We start from the raw sequence: 23,001 nt of genomic DNA, 5'->3' as shown, positions 1-23,001 counted from the left end.
AGTGGCTATGGGGGCATGTTTCTCCCACAGCTACGCGGGGCTCCACGTAGGCTGGTGGGAGGAACATGCCCTCAGGGTACTATTTGCAGACATTTGGTCCACAAATATTTTTAAATATTGGAGGTACATAGACGATGTATTCATCTTATGGCAAGGCACGATGCAAGCAGCAATTGATTTTGTCGAACAAATTAATGACAATCAGCTTAATTTAAAATTCACAGCTCACATGAGTAGAACTGAAGCCGATTTCCTTGATGTGCATGTATCAGTAGAAGATAACCATATCACCACTAGTCTTTTCAGAAAGAGCACATCAGGCAATTCCATCCTTCATGCGAGCAGTTTCCATCCTGGCCATACCATTGCCAGTATCCCCTATGGGGAATTTTTAAGAATACATCGCACTTGCAGTACTTCTACACACAGGGACCATCAACAACTAGAAGCCAAACACAGACTCATAGCTAGAGGATATAATCCTACTAAACTGGACATAGCTATGAGGAAAGCTAACTCGCTCAACCGTCTGAAACTCCTCGACCTGAACAGAAACATGGTGACTAACACAACACCAGACCCAGTAGTGGAACCTATAAGACTCATCACAGGTTACAGTCCTCAGGCAAAGCAAATTGCCAAAATAGTGAAACAGGAATGGCCTATAATTTTAACGGACCAAATACTTAAGGAAATCATGCCCATGACTCCCACAATCACATTCAGACGCGCATTTTCTATGCGCAATGAATTAGTCAGTAGCAGCCCTGAACCCAAGAAATCCGCTAACTGGTTGTCCCCGCGTAAGGGATTTTTCAAATGCAGTTCATGTAGGGCCTGTAAGTTTGGGGTCAACACCACCACTTACAACACCCCTTTTGAGAAAACTCCAATCACTCTCAGGGCCCATTTTACATGTCTCACCGAATATGCGGTATATGTGTTGAAATGTAGTTGTAATCTGGCGTACATGGGTAGTGCTAAACATCAAGCCCACGTCCGCATTCTTCAGCACATTAGAGCTATTGTCAACTCAGACCAAGCTTATCCAGTAGCGCGACATTTCGCAACCTTTCATAACAAGGATTTATCCCATCTATCCTATTTTGTGATAGATGCAATTACACAATCAAAAAGAGGGGGCGGCATAGACAAAAGACTAAGGCAGCTAGAGTCCAAATACATCATTAAACTTAACAGTAAAACACCGGGAGGACTCAACATGGGGGAAGATCTCTGAAATTTTCTGTAGGTTCCCCAGGCTTGGGGTGCCCTCAATAGTACCATTCCTGTTATTCACTATTCTTTATGTACTATTGTCATTAAATACTGGACCACACTTAACGCAGCATGAGAATTTTTTTTTAGCACATGTCACATTTCTTGACATTGTTGCAATTTGATTTAATTTTCACTATAGCACTATCACTTTAGTATAAGATTCCTTTAAGGGGAGATATTTGGCTTCCCTCACAATTCTTTTCAAATAGCCTCTTTGTATATATTTTTTGCCACCATCTTCAATACTGGAAGATTCATATATATATAATTCCCAAACAGCATGGAAGTACATGTGATCATTTTAGAGGATTTATAAGTGGACTACGTTCTGCATTTTGTGACACTATATTTGAATGAATTAGATAAAATCTGTGGATATATCTATATAATGAAATGCCACACAATACACTTGCCGGATGATTAATGAACTTTCATCTTATGTCATTTACTGAAAGATTATTGAGTAATATGTTTACATATGCACTTCGCACTTTGTTATAGATGTATATTATTCTATTTGCACAAGTCGAATGTTTACGATAATGATCTAAGGCACTTTGCACTTTATATAAAAAGTTATACAGTATTTGTACCTGATTTTGCTACTAAATTACAGGAAGCACTTTGCACTTTATACATAAGAGTTATGAGGTATTTGTACCGGGTATCACTGCTATATATTCAGTTATGACATCGGCAATTATGTATTAAGATCACTACATTATCCTATTATTATCAATTGCAAAATGTTGATATTCAGTTTAATTAACGAACTCTAGACGAATGAGTCCACTAAATCAATATCGAACCTTAATTTGCTAAATAACTTGCATTTTGTAATGGGCTCGGTATATTTTATGTATAATATCATCTGGAGTCAGGTTATGTCGCAATAAGTTAGAGGATTGTAATAGTTTACTCCGTTCCAAAATGGCGACATATTTTACCTTGGACATACTTTTGTTTATTATCTAAGTCCTGTTTCTATGTTTATCCATGAGCTTTTTGGCGCGCACTTTACAAAGTAATGTATTTAAGATGTGTGGAAACCATGGCAAATTGTCAGTGAGCAAGGGCACAGCCGGTGCCCGAAACGCGTTTGACGAGGCTTGCACCCTTTGCACTACAAATGAAATAAATCACTTTTGGATTGAAAGACTGGCACTGGCGTTTAATTTGGTGGACAGCGTACCTGTAGGCGCAGCACGCGCATTGGAGGCAAGTTGGAGTGTGCTTATATATATATATATTGTCTCGTTCATAGGCAGCCTTCTAGAAGCTACTTCCAGATTCATTGACAACTATCTGTCTCCTTTTGTCAAAGATCTACCTTCCTTTGTGAGGGACACTCAGGACTTCCTCAGGATTATTGACGGCATCCAATGGGAAGCAGACATGCTTTTCATCACTCTAGATGTCGCCAATTTGTATACTTGCATTGGACATCAAGAGGGACTTTTAGCAATTGATTGGTTCCTTGGGAAGAAAAACATACAATTTCACCAACATAATCGTATGCTTCTCAGAATGACTGAGTTTTGTCTCTATAATAAAATGTTTCTGTTCTCAGGTGTATTGTACCGTCAGACCAGAGGGACCGCCATGGGCACGTGCTTCGCCCCCAGCTATGCGAATCTTTTCGTAGGCTGGTGGGAGAAGCACGTGGCCTGGGGGGGGGACCAATGAGAAATGGTTGCATCATATTATGATCTGGACAATATTGATGACTTGTTTGTCATTTGGCGGGGCGACAGACCCTCGGCTGAGAGGTTTGTGGCAACGCTAGATGACAACAGTCTCAATCTAAAATTTACCAACACAATCAGTGACAGATCAGTCCACTATCTTGATGTCTTTGCGGCAGGGGGCACCATTCAAACAAAACTCTACCGCAAGCCAACGGCAGGAAATACCGTGCTTCATGCGGCAAGTCACCACCCTAGAACCATGATAAAAAACATTCTGTTCGGCGAACTATTGCGCCTGAAACTAAATTGTTCAGAACACAATGATTTCTTACAGGCGCAAAAAGCAGCGGTCTCTAGATTTCTAGAAAGAGGCTACTCCAAGACATCACTTGCTGAGGCCTCTAAGAGAGTGGAGCTTACGGACAGACAGGACCTCTTACAGAATAAGAACTTAAAAAAGGCAGTGGAGTCCAAGACAGTGACAAGAATGATCACGACCTATAACATGAGATCCAACGAACTGGTCCAGATTTTCAATAACAACTGGCATATCCTTAAAACAGATACTGTCTTGAAAAATAGAATACCCCCGAAACCTGCAATCACCTATAGACACTGTCAGTCCCTGGGTGATCATCTGACGAGGAGTCACTATAAGGACCCCCCGAAATTATCCACATCGAAACCTATCCAGGGTTTCTACCCTTGCATGCACTGCAAAGCGTGCAAATACAGTCATAAGAAGATCAAGTATGACGGTAGACCCAATGACCTACGACCCACTAGAACCATCAACAAATTTCTGAACTGTAACTCAGAATTTGTGATATACTGTCTGGTTTGCCCGTGCTCTAAAAGATACATTGGGAGTACCATCAACCCAGCGAAAAAGCGTATCTTGGAGCACATGCGTGTCATCACTAACAAAGATAAAAATTACCCGGTGGCACGCCATTTCGAAACCCATCACAACAGTAACAGAGATCTACTATCTTTCTTCCTTATTGACCAACTGGAAAGACAAGAAAGAGGTGGGGACAAAATAAGAACACTAAGGGCAATGGAATTAAAATATATCATTGACCTCCAGACGATGAAACCCGTGGGCCTGAATAATGATGAAGAACTTTGGGTACACCTGGAATAGTAAACTAGACAAGGGTTAAGACAAAAAAAAGGAAATGGGGCAATGATAACAGAAATTAGACAAGACACAAAATAAAGGCTATAATAACATCATCCACTTATCTGCCCTCTATACCCCAAGTACATCAGACTTCATATCTTGTTAATCTGGGTATAAGGGAGACTAAGGCCCATCCAGGGCGAGAGAAAAGAAAACAGAACACTAGCCCATACAGGGCTAAATCAATGCAGGCTTGTGCGGATAATGTACAACAACATAAGGAAAGGTTTTAGAGAAACACGGTGTGTTATAATGTTGTGTACATATATCAACTGTAATTAAACCTCGGATAGGGTCTCTTACATTTAGTACAGAGACTCAAGAAATATATAAAAACGTACTCTCCGTGTGAGACCAATCCTGAGGTATTTTGAATATTCCGTTTTTTGATTACGTACCGTGTTACTAAATCTCTTCCATGAATTGCTTTTGTTAAATTCAATTTTTTTCCAAGCAAGCAATGTAATACACAATTAATTTTATGGGGTTTCCCCATTTGTTGTTAACTGCACGAGCACTTTGTGATTGCCATTCTCCTTGTATAGTTCAAAGACTGTGAATTATTGCACATTATAAGATGTCTGCCAAATTACCAACATGGCTTTTTTAGTCCAGAGGTGGAGATAAAATGGCGTGATTCGTTATGCACTTTGACACTGAGGAAGCCGTTTTCCGCCGAAACGCGTTTGTCTTTCTTTGGGGGCAGGGGGGTCTGCCAATAAATCATGAAAAATTCCAAGCTTGGAGTGCCGTCTACTTTCTTGAAACAAACCGAGTGTGTGTCGATATATATATATATATATATATATATTTATATATACATATATATCCTGAACTCCGTATCGCTCAAGCTCGCACTGCTTCCTCAGCCAGCAAGTAGGACACCGGACACGGACCTCGAGGTGCTTACAACTTTTATTCAGCAGAAAGTGTCACAGACGTTTCGGCTCAGCGGAGCCTTGATCACATGACAGCGATTGAACTTCAAGGTACACCTTTTAAAGTGCTAGTACGTGGTAAAGTAAAATCACCTGTGCAAAAACGCGTGTAAACATAGAAGACATACTAGGCATAGTACCCAACATAATCAATTCAATTTTCAAAATGGATGTAAAATACATTTTAAAAATACATTTGAATTACGCTAAAATAATATGTTCATTATGAGTTAAAAATCCATTGCTCATTCTTTTGGAGATCATTGTAAAATACATAATTACAAAATTCCTATATTTAAAGTGAAGAGTCCTAGTGCATTATTGGTCAGGATACATTAAAATACATTAAAAGCGGCCACTGTTTAAGTAATAAATACTATTCCCAAAACAGTTAAAAATATTGAACCAGTTTTATAAAAACCTCATTATCAAATTCATGGCCTTCCAACCAGCTTAATCTATATATTTCCGAGTTGAGATTCAGACCTAGGGATAACGATTAAGTACCTGTAAAGTGCTACGTGCTGATATTGTAAAGTGCATACCGTGCTTAAAGTGCATCATTTAAAATATGTGCAAATCTAGCATTGCTGTGCAAATATGCATACTTATCAGTTCCTAGGTCCACATTTAAATTTCACAAATAATAATATTTCTCAACCTAGATAATTTGGGATAGGAGGTCCAGAAAGGTTCTCAACAGTATTGTATCCCTATTCGACCATGAATACTGTTCTCTCCCCCTATTTTAGGACGGACTCCATATTCACATTAATATACAAACAATTCACATATATTTTTTATAGCGTTGCAAACACTTGGGTGCCATAATTGCCACGTCTCAGTATCTAGTGCAGAAAATAAATAAATGTGAGGTTGGTCTTGATGACCCAAAACCCTACCCTAAATAATAAACAAAACAACAAATGTTAGGAACGCTGTTATTATACCTCTTCATGTTAATTCCTAACAGGGTTAAAACAGTGCACAGTGAAAAATAATAATCTAAATAAATGATCTTCTCAAAGCAGCATTACGTTTTTGCACCAATTCATAATAATGGGTGTGTGCTCGCAGCCCCCTCGAGGTCAATCCCAGCCATCGCCCAGCCGGGCGATTACCGAGGACATTACTCACGGGGGGGAGAGTACACAACCCTGTCATACTTAATTAGAGCAAGCAAGTGTGGAGGTCCTCTGTCACGTTAAGTCCATTAGGTACCTTCGTGTTAAGCAGGAGAATGTACTTTGTTTCAAGTTTCCTGAGCCTGGCATCCCTGTCTCCACCCCTTCTGTTGTTAATGACCGAATCGATAACCCAATATCTGAGACCGCTGTTATTACTTTGGTGGTAGTCTCTGAAATGACGCGCCACTGGGTAAGTACTGTCCACATTGGTTATTGCACGCAAGTGCTGTAAGATGCGTTTGTGGACAGCATTCCTCGTCCTGCCCACATACTGTAATCCACATGGGCAACGCAAAACATAAATGGCATATTCTGTCTTGCATGTTAGAACTTGGGTTATCGTATGGTTTATCCCAGTAAATCCATCCTTGAATGTTTTAGCGTTTTCACCATGAGTGCATGCTTTGCAAACCTTGCAGTTATAAAAGCCTTTCTTCTTTTGCCACCATTCTGTTTTAGCAAAGGGATCTGGATTGGTTTTAACAATGTGATCCCTTAGTGAGGGGGCCCTGCTAAAGGTTAACGAAAGTTGCTTAGGCAGGCCACTGCCTATCACGTTGTCTTTTAACACTATAAGGCAGTGTTTGTTCACTATTTTTCTTATTTGGTGATGTTGCTTAGTGAACCCCGTTATTAATCTAAAACACTCAGGCTCTGTCTTCCCAGGTTTAGAAGCATCATGTCTAGTATCGAGCTCCCTGTCAGTTTTCCTGACAAGGAGTTCCTCTCTAGTTAGACTCATGGATTTCTGTATTGCTCGGTCAATCACTTTCCTGGAGTAGCCTCTCTCAAGGAATCTATTCCTGCTTTCATTTTGTGCCTGCTCCAGATCTATGGGGTTGCTACATATACGTTTTAAATGTAGCATCTCCCCATATGGGATACTGGAGATAAGGTGTACTGGGTGGGCACTCGCAGCATGAAGAATGCTGTTGCCAGCGGTCTTCTTTCTGAATACCTTGGACTCCACACGACCCCCCTTGATGTAGAGTTCGGCATCAAGAAATGTGACACTTTCTTGACTCAGTGTCGCTGTAAACCTGAGATTAAGGGGATTGTCATTAATATTCTCGACAAATTTAAGTGCTTTTTCATAGCTACCCCTCCATACGACGAACAAGTCGTCTATGAAGCGGAACCAAGCCACTAGATTGTTCCTGATGATATGTTGGTATCCGTAGCCGAGGACCAGCTCCTCCCAAGCTCCCATGTGCAAACATGCGTAGCTTGGAGAGAAGCTGGCCCCCATCGCTACCCCCTGCTTTTGGCGGTACAATTGTTGGTTGAATAAGAAAACATTATTTGTAAGACAGAAACTTAACATATCTAGCAGCATCTTAGTATGTTTCTCATTGCCTGATTCCCTTCTGGAGAGGTAGTATCGAACTGCCTCCAAGCCCTCGCTATGTGAAATACTGGTATACAATGCTGTCACGTCCAATGCTATCAACCAATCCCCCTCCAGAATTTGCACTTCTTTGATTTTAGCCAGAAAGTCCCCTGTGTCACGTATATATGACCCCAATTGTTGAACATAACCTTGCAAAAAATAGTCAATATAAATCGAGGTATGCTCCAAGAGGCCTCCCCGTGCAGATATAATTGGCCTTCCAGGTGGATGGTTGGGGTCCTTGTGTATTTTCGGTATGAAATACAGGATGGGAGTGACAGGGTGTTCAATCTTCAAATACTTGTATTCAGTTTCAGTGATGAGTTTGGCTGATTGCCATTTACAGAGTTTACGGTGATATTCATCTTTTATGGTCAGCAGTGCCTGATTGTTGATCTTCTCATAGCACAGATGATCATTTAGTTGACTATATGCCTCCTTGTCATAATTAGTTTTTGTCATGAGGACAACATTTCCCCCTTTGTCACTGTTTCTTATTACCAGATTTTTTTCTTTATTTAACTTGTCAGTCAGTGCCTTGTATTGTTGTAGTTGCGCAGAGTACCTGCGCTTCGTGCCTCCTGTTTGGATTTGCAGTTTTTTTAGATCAGCTACAACATTCTCGTGGAATATATCAACATTGTCTCTTAACATGATAGGATAAAATGTGGAAGGTGCTTTGAATTGGGTGGCTGTTGAAATTCTGTTGCCACTCTCATCGATCCCCTCATTGGTTACGCTGGTGTTTGGGATTTCCCCATAGCCTGCTCCTTCAGTATCCCACAATTCCCTTAGGGCCCGAGTTCCTTGTGACGCTTCGGGTTCCTCTATTCCAAATGTTGGGTCCACATCAGGTATTATTCCATCTTTATTTTTCATGGCATAAAACTTGCGTAACTTAAATTTTCTGACTGCTTTGTAAATGTTGCATCGCGTGCTGGCATAGTCAAAATTGCATGGGGATGCATAAGATAGGCCAAGCTTGAGGATATTTTTCTCTTCCTTTGTAAGTGTTAACTCAGTTAAATTCACAACAGTGCGATTGGTGGTTTCTTTTACTCCTGTTGAGGGGCATTGCTTCGCCCTATTCCACCTCCTCTCTTCTTCTGGGACCCTCTTCTTTGCCACCCGCGACCTCTGGCGGCGCCTGTAATTTGCCCTGTGTTTTCTTGATTGCCCCTTGTATGGGATCTTAGGGTGTTCCGTCTGTCCTGGCCTAAAAAAACAATTTCCTGGCCTGGTGTGAGCTTGGGCTGGCCTGCCTCCTGTGCCTGCCTACGGCGGTCTGCTTCAGAGTCTGTATCAGGGTCAGAACTGATTGTGGCATTAGAGGAATCACTCATCCTGTTCATTTCAGTAGCAGCGGAGCTTGTATGGCTCGGGGGATTTTTCACTTTGGGTGGCTGTTTGGAGCCACCCCTGCGTAGGGTTTCAAATTTACGTGCAAAAGTGAAAATTTGGCCAAGCTCATAATCATTCCTGTCTCTCTGGAATTTATATGATTTTCTTGCCACAATTTTTGCCTCTTCCTTCTTTAAACGTTCCTGCATAATTTTGGAAAGTCTGGTCTTTTCGTCTTCTTCCCCCAGTCCATCAATTTCCTCTTGTAAATCCGCTATTTCTGTGAGGAGTTTGGCTCTATCTATGTCCGCATATTTAATAAGTACCTGTACCTGTCGACGCGATGCCTCCAAATTTATTTCCGCCCACTCTTTCATCAGGTCAGCATTTGGATTCTCATAGGTGGGGGCTGTTAATATTCTTAGACCGCGTGGAATGCGGTTCACTTCAATGTAGCGCTGCAGTGACTTCGATTCCCACCACTTAGCTTGCTCTTGAAACAACTTTTTTTCAAGTAATTTAAAAAGGTCTTTAATTTTTGTTGTGCTGCTGCCACTAGCTTCAGTGTTCTTCTTCCCATGTGTATCTATTGGGATTGGGGTGTCATCGGAAAACATTGTTGCAGCTAATGCCTCCCGTTCCCTTACGCTGTCACCCGACATCTTTCTGCAATGTTTGTTTCAAACTATATTGGTGCCGTTCAGCAATCCGTACTTATACATATTCACTGAAAAACCATAGGTTTCAGACATGTTATAGTTAGGCATTAGCATTTAAAAAACCTTAAAAATTCTCAGAAAAAAACATAGGTTTTAGGGGTGTTATAGTTAACTGGACATTTCACTCGTACAAAAACCATTGAAATTCCTCAGTTATAGTTAGTTGTACTAACTATAACTCGCGTGCCCGCAATCCACTGCTGATGATGTCACATATTACATCATTCATGACATGGTCAGTAACATCACTGATGACATCACTGATGACATCTCAAATGACATCACTGATGACATCATACAGTTAATGTGGTTTGGTTCCTTATTTAAATAAGTAGTATATATATATCGGAGTATGTATTGAATGGATGGAGAATTTAGTAGCACTGTGATTGACTGTGTAAGTGTCTAATTTAAAGTGTCTCACTAAATATATGGGATAGTGATTAAACTGTGTGAATATCTGTATCACTGTCTCTTGTGTAAACTACTGCATAAGTTGGTTACTACCTATGTGAAACTCTATATTACTTTTTAATTAGTTAAGTGAGTATTTGTATGGGAGAGTGAATGCATATGTGATTTGGTGGGAGGTGTGTGACTGTCCAAAGATGTGTAAATAGTTGATTTAGTAGGTATATGAGGTTAAGACTGCATGTGGGCGAGTGAATCTCTTTATGGGTGTGTTGATGAGTAAATATATTTCTCAATGATACATGTCCAACAATGTAGAAATATAAAAGGCACTGTATGTGACAGTTGGTGTATATAAATAAGTATACATAAGAATCAGTGACTGTATGGAAAACTGTACACTTGTAATAGTGATTTCATAACACACTAAGTATGAGTTACTTTCTATATCAATAAATAAAGTTATGTTTGTATAAGTGTGTAGCTGAGTAAATGTAACTATGATCAATTATTTGCATAAGTGAGGAGGATGACTGCATAAGTAAATAGGATGTGTGCTGGTGTGTAATCTCAATATAGGTGTATAAGTATATTTAATATTGTTCTATGGATCTGTGTCAGCATGTATGAGTGAATCTATAGGTAAGTGTTTAGATGTATGTGTGTAGATCTACAAATCACTGAGTGGGTTTTTAGAAACTTGTATTGGTGTGTCAATGGTTTCAAAAATGGTAGCTTGTATTTTATAGTGAGTGATGAGAGGTTATATTAGTGTTTGATGAGGTGTATCAGATTGTCACATGACCCCAAGACCACACTCAGAGGCACCCTCATCTACAGACCCCCAGGACCTCGCGCACAATTCAGCGAAGACATTGCAGACTTCATCAGCCCGCACGCCCTCGCCTCCCCCGACTACATCCTCCTAGGAGACCTCAACTTCCACCTGGAGAACAACAACGACAACAACACCACCACCCTGCTGGACAACCTCACCAACCTCGGACTCAAGCAACTGGTGAACACCCCCACCCACTACGCCGGACACACGCTGGACCCTATCTTCTCCTCCAGCAAGTACATCTCCTTCAGCCACTCCACCGGACTCCACTGGACAGACCACAGCTGCCTCCATTTCAGCTTCAGAAGAACCACGACTCACCACCACCCGCAACAGGTTCCCCGCAGGAACTGGAACAAGATCACCACCAACCAGCTCACCACATCTCTGAACCAGAACCCCCCGCCAGCTCAACGGACCCCAACCAAGCAGCCAACAACCTCGCACAGTGGATCACCAACTGTGCTGATGACCTCGCACCCCTGAAAAACCATCCCAGCAGGACCGGGAGCAAGAAAGCCTCCTGGTACAACGACGACCTCAAGAAATCCAAGAAGAAGTGCCGTACCCTCGAGAAAGCCTGGCGCAAAGACCCCACTACAGATAACATGACCGCCCTCAAGCAAGCCTCCCGCAAACACCACCAGCTGATCCACACCACCAAGAAGACAGCATTCAAGGATCGACTAGACAACAACGCACACAACAGCAAGGAACTCTTCAGAATCGTCAGAGAGCTCTCCAACCCCAACGCCGGAAACAACGACATCACTCCCTCACAAGACCTCTGCGACTCACTCGCCTCGTTCTTCCACAGCAAGATCGCAGACATACATAACAACTTCGGCGCACAGACCACGCACCCAACCACAGAACCAACGCCCCCCACCACCACCCTCCGCGCCTGGACCCCGGTCAGCACCGAAGACACCATCCACACGATGAATACCATCCACTCCGATCGCCAACCGACCCTTGCCCCCACCACGTCTCCAACAAGGCCGACTCCGTCATCGCACCCATACTCCGGGACATCATCAACTGCTCCTTCAACACCGCCACCTTCCCGGAGAGCTGGAAGAATGCCGAACTCAGCGCCCTCCTGAAGAAACCATCAGCAGACCCCACCGACCTCAAGAACTATCGCCCCATCTCGCTCCTCCCGTTTCCCGCTAAATTCATCGAGAAGACCGTCAACAGAAAGCTTGCCGCCTTCCCCGAGACGAACGGATTCCTCGACCACTCGCAGTCCGGCTTCCGAGCCAACCACAGCACCGAGACCACCCTCATCGCAGCCACTGACGACATCCGAGCCCTGCTCGACAACGGGGAAACAGCGGCCCTCATCCTCCTGGACCTCTCCACAGCGTTCAACACTGTCTGCCACCGCACCCTAGTGCAACGCCTCAGCAACATCGGAATCCAAGAGAAGGCACTGGAGTGGATCATCTCGTTCCTCGCCGGAAGAACCCAGAGAGTCCGCCTCCCCCCGTTCAGATCCGAGGCCACCGAAGTCCTCTGCGGCATACCACAAGGATCATCACTCAGCCCCACCCACTTCAACATCTACATGAGCCCCCTTGCAGCCATCGCACGCCAACACAACCTCAACATCATCTCCTACGCCGATGACACCCAGCTGATCCTCTCCCTCACCAACGACCCAGCCACCGCCAGAACCACCCTACACGAAGGGATGAAAGACGTAGCCGAGAGGATGATGAACAGCCGCCTGAAACTGAACTCAGACAAGACGGAAGTCCGCATCCTTGGAGCATCACCCTCTGCCTGGGACGACTCCTGGTGGCCCCCTGCCCTGGGCAGCGCACCCAAACCTACAGACCATGCACGCAACCTGGGCTTCATCCTGAACTCCTACCTCTCGATGACCAGACAAGTCAACGCCGTCTCATCATCATGTTTCAACATCCTACGCATGCTCCGAAAGATCTTCCGATGGATCCCCACCGAAACCAGGAAGACGGTCACCCAGGCACTCGTCACCAGCCGACTGGACTACGGAAACACCCTCTACACCGGAACCCCAGCCAAACTGCAGAAAAGACTCCAACGCATCCAGAACGCCTCCGCACGACTCATCCTGGACATCCCCCGACACAGCCACATCTCCGGACAACTGAGAGACCTGCACTGGATCCCTGTCAGCAAGAGAATCACGTTCCGACTCCTCACCCACGCACACAAGACCCTCCACGACCTGGGCCCCAGGTACCTCAACAACCGCCTGACCTTCTACACTCCCACCCGCCAGCTACGATCAACCAGCCACGCCCTCGCCACCGTTCCACGCATCCGAAGAGCCACCATGGGAGGAAGATCCTTCTCCTACCTGGCAGCCAAGACTTGGAACTCCCTCCCCATCTACCTCCGCCTGACCCAAGATCACCTCTCCTTCAGGAAGCAACTCAAGACCTGGCTGTTCGAGCAGTAGCAGACCCCCCTCCCCCAAGCGCCTTGAGACCCTCTGGGTGAGTAGCGCGCTATATAAATGCCTTGATTGATTGATTGACATGTATGATGTCAGCACTACTTACCCGTGAGGGTCTCAAGGAGCTGGAGGGAGGGGTGCTGCTACTGCTCGAAGAGCCAGGTCTTGAGGAGCTTCCTGAAAGTGAGCAGGTCTTGTGTCTGCCGCAGATGGGTGGGGAGGGTGTTCCAGGTCTTGGCGGCAAGGAAGGAGAATGATCTGCCGCTGGAGGTTGCTCGTTAAATATGTGGGACGGCGGTGAGGGCGAGGTTGGCGGAGCGGAGCTGGCGGGTGGGGGTGTAGAAGTTGAGTCTGGTGTCCAGGTAGGCTGGTCCGGTGTTGTGGAGTGCTTTGTGTGCGTGGGTGAGGAGCTTGAAGGTGATCCTCTTGTTGACAGGGAGCCAGTGCAGGTCTCTTAGGTGGGAGGTGATGCGGCTACGTCAAGGGATTTTGAGGATCAGGCGGGCGGAGGCATTCTGGATGCGAAGCAGCCGTTGTAGGTGTTTGGCCGGGATTCCTGTGCAGAGTGCGTTGCCATAGTCCAGCCTGCTGCTGACGAGGGCTTGGGTCACCGTTCTTCTGGTTTCGGACGGGATCCACTTGTAGATCCTGCGAAGCATGCGGAGAGTGTTGAAGCAGGAGGGGGAGATGGCGTTGACCTGCTTCAACATGGAGAGGGAGGAGTCGAGGATGAATCTGAGGTTGCGTGCGTGGTCCGTGGGTGTCGGTGCTGTTCCCAGTGTGGTCGGCCACCAGAAGTCATCCCAGGCAGAGGGTGTGGGGGCGAGGATGAGGACTTCCGTCTTTTCTGAGTTCAGTTTCAGGCGGTTGCTCCTCATCCACTCGGCGACGGCCTTCATTCCCTCGTGGAGGATGGTTTTGGTGGTGTGCGGGTCCTTGGTGAGGGAGAGGATGAGCTGGGCGTCGTTGGCATAGGAGATGATGTTCAGGTCGTGCTGGCGGGCCATTTGTGCGAGGGGGGGCTATGTAGACGTTGAACAGGGTCGGGCTGAGGGATGAGTCCTGGGGTACGCCGCAGATGATGTCAGTGGCTTCAGATCGGAAGGGTGGGAGGCGGTCTCTCTTGGTTCTGCCGGAGAGGAAGGACGTGGTCCAGTCCGGGGCATTCTCCTGGATTCCGGCCTCTTGGAGGCATGCTTTTAGTGTGCTGTGGCAGACCGTGTCGAAGGCAGCTGACAGGTCCAGGAGGATGAGGGCTGATGCTTTTCCGTTGTCTAGTTGGCGCCGGATGTTGTCTGTGGCGGCGATGAGGGCTGTCTCAGTGCTGTGGTTCCGTATGAATCCGGACTGGGACGGGTCTAGGATGTTGTTGTCCTCAGGGTGGCGGGTCAGCTGCATGTTGGCGATTCTCTCGATGACCTTCGCCGGGAAAGGGAGCAGGGAGATTGGCCGGAAGTTCTTGAGGTCCTTGGGGTCCGCCTTGGGCTTCTTGAGGAGGGCGTTGATTTCAGCGTGTTTCCAGTTTTCTGGGAATGTCGAAGGAGATGTTGATGACCTTCCTTAGTTGGGGTGCGATGGTTGTGTCTGCTTTGTTGAAAACGTGGTGCGGGCAGGGGTCTGACGGAGATCCTGAATGGATGGAGTTCATGATCTTGCATGTCTCGTCGTTGTTGACGTGGGACCAGGAGGTCAGCTGGTTGCTGCAGGTGGCGTTCGGGGTGGGGTCTGTCGTGGTCAGGTCGGGCGAAGTGTTGAAGCTGTCGTGAATGTCGGCAATCTTGCGATGGAAGATGGTGGCCAGTGAGTCGCACAGATCCTGCGAGGGCGGGATGTCGTTGGTGTTGGCGCTGGGGTTGGAGATTTCCTTCACTATGTTGAAAAGCTCTTTGCTGTCGTGTGCATTGTTGTCCAGGCGGGCTTTGAAGCAAGATCTCTTGGTTGTTCTGATGAGGTGGTGATGTCTGCGGATCGCGTCCGTGTGGGCTGCGTGGCTGTCAGGTGTGTGGTCGTGGAGCCATTTCTTCTCCAGCTTCCGGCAATTATGTTTGGAGGTCTGGAGTTCTTTGGTGAACCAGGAGGCTTTCTTGTTGGAGTGGTTGATGGAGGGTTTCTTGAGCGGGCGAGAGCGTTGGCGCAGTTGTCGATCCACTGTCTGAGGTTACGGGCGGCAGCGTCTGGGTCGGTTAGGTCGGTGGGTGGGTTCTGGACGTGGGTGGAGGTCAGCTGGTCTTCTGTGATTTTGCTCCAGCAGCAGCGGGGCAGCTGTAGGGTGTGGTGGTGTGTGGTTGGTTTCTTGAAGGTAAGGTGGATGCATCGGTGGTCAGTCCAGTGGAGTTCGGTGGTGTGTTTGAAGGTGACGTGAGAGCTTGTGGAGAAGATAGGGTCAAGCGTGTGGCCGGCGGCGTGGGTGGGTTTGGTGACAAGTTCACGGAGGCCGAAGTTGTCGATCAGAGCGGTGGAGTTGGCGTTGTTGTTGTTCTCGTGGTGGAAGTTCAGGTCCCCGTGGAGGATGTAGTCCATGGAGGCGAGTGCGTGGGTGCTGGCGAGGTCGGCGATGGAGTCGCTGAAGAGGGCCCGGGGTCCAGGAGGTCTGTAGATGAGTGTTCCTCTGAGGGTGGTGTTGGGGTCGGTCTGGATCTGGAAGTGCAGGTGTTCAGCGGAGTTGAGGGAGTCATCTGCGAGGTGTGGACCTGGAGGGAGGACTTGTGGACGATGGCTATTTCTCCTCCCATTCCGTTGGTGCAGTCTCTGCTGGAGATTTTGTAGCCGTCCGGGATGGCTATGGCGATGTCAGGTGCCGAGGAGTCATTCCACCAGGTCTCGGTCAGGAAGGCAACGTCTGGGGTGGAGGTGTCGAGCAGGCCCAGAGCTCGACGGCGTGTTTGAGTGCGGAGCGGGTGTTGAGGAGTATGGGGTGAAGGTGGTGGGGTCCGGTTCTTGGAGTTTTGGTGGTTCTGTCGCATGTGAAGTTGCAGGAGTGGCAGGAGAAGGGTCCTTGGGTGCGTTTTGGGGCGGCCTGGAAGCAGCGTTGGTCTAGGCCGGTGTTGAGGGCGAGGAGGATGTTGGCGTCGTATCAGACTCCGGCGTGCTGTGCGCGTCCGCTGCGCATCTGGGAGGCGGCCGCCATTTAGGGCGTGGTGGTAGGGAGGAACAGCTGGAAGGCGGGATGGCAAGGGGGTGTGGCAGCGGCGGTAAAGGAACGGGATACAGAAGAGAAAGGGGGAGGGGGAAGCGAGATAAGGGTCATCAAGCAGTGAAAATACAATAATACAAGGCGCAGAAAATACAGCAGCTGGGATGGAGGAGCAGCTGGGAGGCAGGAGCGGGGCGGCGAGGGGGCATGGCAGCAGGGGCAGCGGCGGTAAAGGAGTGGGATACAGAAGAGAAAGGGGGGAGGGGGGAGCGAGATAAGGGTTGGCAAGCAGCGAAAATACAATAATACAAGGCGCAGAAAATACACTCAGAAAATACCGCAGCTGGGATGGAGGAGGAGCTGGGAGGCGGGAGCAGGACGGCGACGGGGCATGGCCGCAGGGGCAGCGGCGGTAAAGGAGCGGGATACAGAAGAGAAAGGGGGGAGGGGGAGGGAGATAGGGTCAGCAAGGCAGCGAAAAGAAAAACAATAATCCAGAGAGAAAGCACAGAAGCTATAAAGCTAAGAATGCTAAGAACGAACCTCCCTCGTGACAGCAGGAGCAAACTCATGCTTGGAGGGCATCACGCTTGGGAAGGCAGCGGCAGCGGGGCTGACACACAGGCAGAGCTGTGCGGCAGTGGGGGAACGATCTGGCCTGCAAGCAGGGTCAGGGGTCACCCCCACTGTCGCGCAGCGGCCGCCATTTAAGGCGTGGAGGGAGGGAGGAGCAGCTGGGAGGCGGGAGCGGGCGGTTTGGGGCCGTGGCTGCAGGGGCAGCGGCAGTAAAGGAGTGGGATACAGAAGAGAAAGAGGGAGGGGGAGCGAAATAAGGGTCAGCAAGCAGCGAAAATACAATAATACAAGGCACAGAAAATACAGCAGCTGGGAGGGAGGAGACGCTGGGAGGCGGGAGCGGGGCAGCGGCGGTAAAGGAGCAGGATACAGAAGAGAAAGGGGGAGGGGGAAGCGAGTTAAGGGTCAGCAAGGCAGCGAAAAGAAAAACAATAATCCAGAGAGAAAGCACAGAAGCTATAAAGCTAAGAATGCAGAGAATGCTAAGGACGAACCTTGTGACACCAGGAGCGAACTCACGCTCGGATGGTCAGCGGCTGCGGGGCTGACACACAGGGGGAGCTATGCAGCAGTGGGGGAGCGACCTGGCCTGCAAGCAATGATGTCATTTGAGATTTCATCAGTAATGTCATCAGTGATGTCACTGACCATGTCATGAATTATGTAATATGTGATATCCTCAGCAGTGGATTGCGGGTTTTTTAAATGCTAATTCCTAACTATAACACGTCTGATTTTTTTAATTACATATTTTAATATAAATACAAAAAAAATTAAATATTGAAATTCTAATATTGTTTTTTTTATTTTATGTTTTTTTAAATATATTTATATTATTTTCTTTTCAAAAATTTCTGGGGAGTCGCGCACCCAAAGCGTACCTTTTTCGATCACTGCGTGGAACCTAGCCACCATTATAGGATTGTTGTGTGGGATCCGTGTAGGGTGTGCGATGGGTATGTATTTTCCTGCGCGATCGCTATGAGACCGGTACGCTACTCCTGGCGCATACGCGACATATATGTATTACGTTACGCGACCCTCGTGCGCTTCTGTGTGATGTCATATACGTTTTTGGCGCGGTGGGTGCGCGACTCCCGCAAACTTTTTTAATGTTTAAAAAGACATATATATGTATTTAATATAAATATTAAGGCAAGACATTATTTGAGCTAATCATACAAATAATATTCTTTTACTTTTAATAAACTTATATTACTTTTAAATGCAATTTCGGGAAGTCGCGTGGGGTGCACGATGCGCGGACCCCATGTGACCTCAAAAAAAGACATTTGATTGGTTCATAACACTTCCTATTCTAACTGTTGAAGGACCCCACCCATTTCAATAATTCTTCGTACACTTTCTTGGGAGGAACATCTCTCTGATGAGAAGAACCTTTTTTGGGAAATTGGACACCTATTATTACTTACAATGGTTCCAGGATAGCAGCCAGAACATGATTCTGACCACTATTCAGATGAGGAATTTGTTCATGAACCTCCACCTCCTGAGAGGTACACCTCAGTGGTGTTGAAATTGTTTGCTATACCAGAGGGACAGAAGAAAGTGAATGCTGTCAAGGTCATGTGCAAGATCTGCAAAAGGGTGTTGTCAAGAGGTGACCCCATGAAAAAATACTCTTGCGGGACCGCAAGTATGATGAAACATCTAAAAACACAGCATCCTGTGAACTTGGTGAAGGAGGAATGTGGATGATTGGCTCAAACGCCTCCAGCTGCAGTTCATAGCACCTCTGCTGCTGCTACGTCCTCTGAACATCTGGACATATGTCCCCAATGTGCCAACGCAAAAATACATTGTGTTAAGTGTAATAGATTGCTCTGCTTTGGAGAGCTGTCTGTGGATTTGGTTTGTCAAGCAATAGACAACCATCAGTGCTAGAGTTTTGGTTTTTTTCCCCCCTGAAGTTCATTGTTTTCTTCCTCCAGTTGTCTTTGTTTTCCTTTTTTTTAAAAACAAAACCAAAAAAATTGTTGAGAAAACCACAAAAAAATATAAAAACTAAAAAAAACACATTTTCAGAACAAACTACTCTGGTTAAAAAAAGAGCTATATTTGTATGATAGCGTGTGAAAGTTTAGACCAATGTATGTATAGTGCATAATTGACTGAAAGAATGCATTTGTGGTGTATGGTGAATGTATAAGTGCAGAACTATAAGGAAGTGCTGCAGCATGACACTGTAAGCTCTTTAGCTGCAGTGTGCTGTGGTACTTCCGAAGCACAGGGATGCAGCATATGTACATAAATATGTTGCAAGTCTTTGCTTCCCTCTGCACTGCTGCTCAAACTGCAGTCATGTGGTGACACAGGCACCCTTGCACCATGGTGCAGGGATATCTGTGTCATGTGAAGTTTAATTTTGTGAAGGCATTTTTCTCCTTCAATGTATGCTGTGCATTGTAGCATATATTGAAAGAGAAAAAATGAGGAGAAATGAAAACAATTCTTCTTGTTGTGCCTTGCTACACCAATTGGAGGAAGGTGCAGCATTTACACACATGTCCAGATTTATGATTTTTGATAAATCTGGAGATGTGTCTTGTTCTATGAGTGTTCTGTGTAAACACACACAGCAACAACTATAGAACACACTTTCAATGCAAAGTGGTGTGTATGATGAGGTTGTATTTACATGGAAAAGATACACAATGTTCATTTTCCTCTCCTTGTAAATATGAAAGAGTGTCTTGCGCCATCAGTATGTTACAAAAAGTGAAATATTGTTGGCACAGGAGGTTTCTAAATTTGCCCCAAAAGTGCTTAGGTATTGGCAGACTGTTACAATAAGAACATATTGCTAATTCATTGTTTGAAAAATTGCATAAGAGTGACAGAAGGTAAGCACAGAGTTATGTCTCCAAAGATGCTCAAAGATGGATGATTGAAAGTGTTGCGGTCCTTGAATAGGTACAATGGGAAATATTTTGAACCAATCAAATCTTTTTTTTTCAGGTCACACGGTATCCTATGACAGGGAGATTCCAAAACTACAATGGTATAAACTGGGTGTTTTGAAGACTGTTTTAATACTTTGTAGCTTCTTGCAGATCTGCTTGCATAGTATATAAAGAAATTAACTTGTACTAGGGTTAATGGCTAGGCCAATCCTTAACTATATCAGTAAAAAGTACAGTAATTTCAGTACTGCAAAGAGAGAACAAGGTACATTTATAAGTACTTAGGTTTTGGCAAAGTGATAGGACATGTTTACAGAGTTGTGAAGGGAAGGGATGAGGCCTGATATGACATGTGTAAACACACTCTGTGACGTGTTTAAGAATTTAGTCTCTTTCAATCCTGAAACTTCCTGGACCCTAGTTGCCCTCCATGTCTCTCTATTGACCACCATATAGTTGCGTTGCAGAGAGCTGCTCTGAAACCATGTCCCAATTTATAACTTTTTGCAATGCAACTGTCTGACACTTTCTGCACATATCTGGTGGGTTAGTTGGATCCAGGGACACTCACTATTGATGTTAACTTTATCCTGTAACTTAAAACGCCCACAGAGCATCGTTCCACACATATCTATCCGTCCATCTCCCCTTCACCTGTGTGCAAACACAGGCCATTTTGCATTTTAACACTTAGTTAAACTCACCTTCGCAGTAATAGAAATGAAAAACGCAACACAATTTTCAGTGTTTTATAAACTAAATTTCTGAAAATGTTATATTTCAGAATTAGGATCTGTGAAAGAGAAGAAAAAATACAGTTATAATATATAATATTATATTTTTTACAACACAGCATAATTTTAACATTTTACAAATAATTTTCATTGCCTATTTTGCTGTTCCCAGAATATAATGAATTTCACTAGAAACAGTGATTTTAATTTGTACTCATCACATAACAGCGGGCAAAAAAAACCAATCAATAACATTTTTTAACATTGTTTAAAAAAACGACATCCTCAATAACATACCATATAATACAAATCACACATATATAAAATGCTTACTCCTAAGAAAATGTTCTTACTTGAATTTATATACACTGTAAATATTGTTTGTTTAAAAATATACTCTGAGAAAAAGTCTGTAATTCAAAGTTACACCTTTCCTCTAGGCCAAATGGTATTACTGAAATCCTTTATATTGAAATTGTCCAATAGTAATCGTATTAATACATATTAATAAATTCCTCAGAGGCTGAATTATGCTTCCTAAACTTTGGCTGTAAAAATATTAGGTAGGAATTTGGTAATTCGCTAGGCAAACATTGTTTAAAAACCAACTGAGCATCATTACTATATGTCCATCCTTTATCACATTTTAAATAGGCAGTGTAATGTCCAGATGTTGTGGAAGGACCATCATGGAAAATTATTGCTACTGCTACAAAAGTCCTTCCTGATATTGATAGTTGACTTGATACAAAATGTTTTATTAAAGTGTCCAATTTTCTTCTATCTGCTGTACAACGTTGCATCATTAAAATTATATATTGTCCATATCTTTGTATAAATAATGTTGATAACATTTCTGATTTGCATTGGCTACACTCCATGTTTTGATTTGCTGCTTTAACTAGTTTATTGAAAGACACTAATGTCAAATATATAAATCTTTCAGTGTCTATGTAATTAAAATTTTCACACTGATGTTCCCAATTATAACAAAGGCCAAAAAGATTTTCAATTTCTATGCCTTCATTTTCGAATACAGTAAGCATATACATTAGAAATTCCTGAGCATCTTGTTGGATATTCTGCGTAAATTGTGTGGAACCAGAACAAAACATCCAAAAGATTAGGAATATCACAAACACTTTGTATTTTACTTCTATCAGTTCTCAATTTTTCATAAATACAATGCAACAAGGAACATATGGCCAGATGTAGGTAATCCAGATTTACAGATTCTAAAAAACCGAATTTTACCGATTCGGCATTTTAGAATCGGTAAATGGGGTGTAGGTATTCAATCAGTATTTTTTACCGAATCGGTAAGATTCGGTAAATACTGAACCGGTATTTACCAATTCGGTATTTCCCATTCATCCCTATGGGCCTCCAGGAATGAATGAGAATTATCGAATCGGTAAATACCGATTCTGTAAAATGGGGAACACATTCAAGGGTGGCAGGGTGTCACTTTGACACCCTGTTGCACCCCTGAATAGTGCATGGGTGCCCATGTGGCACACATACATGCTTAAAAAAGCACAAAATTGTTTTTTTAACAGTTTTCGTTATTTACCACCAACTGGTAGTTGGTGGTAAATAACGAATCCTTACATGTGAAAAGCACTCACTTGAGTGCTTCCCACATTAAGGATTCGGTAATTTACCGAATCGGTATTTAGGAATTCAGTAACTTACCGATTCCTTAAATTACCGATTTGGTAAACTACTGAATCCTTAAATTAGGCCCCTACATCTAAAATGCCTAATACCGGTAACTGCCAAAATTCGGTAATTTCGGCCGTTACCGACCGGCATTAGGCTTCCTACATCTGGCCCATAATCTTTTACCCGATTCTCCATAATTTGCTGTTGCAAACTTACAAGAAAAAAAACAACATTGACCACTACATTAGCATAGCATTTGACACCTGAATTATTTTCAAACTGATAACCAACAATCTCTTCAACAGTGTCCTTTTTCTTTTTGCTTGCAATCAGAACATTATCTTGTTTTTCCCTTCTCTATACCTTCACTACAGATATTCTCATATCTTCTTTTTCGACCTACCACATGCTTTTCAAATACAGGATATTGACCTAAATTGGGAGCATATGTTCTTCTTACTCTATTATATTCTTTTACACAATTTGCAGTAACATTTATGTCATCAAAATCAGTCAAAAACAAACCAGATTAAGATCT

This window comes from Lissotriton vulgaris, chromosome 8, assembly GCF_964263255.1.
Source record: "Lissotriton vulgaris chromosome 8, aLisVul1.2, whole genome shotgun sequence".
Taxonomy (NCBI): Eukaryota; Metazoa; Chordata; class Amphibia; order Caudata; family Salamandridae; genus Lissotriton; species Lissotriton vulgaris.
This window is presented reverse-complemented; position numbering follows the sequence as displayed.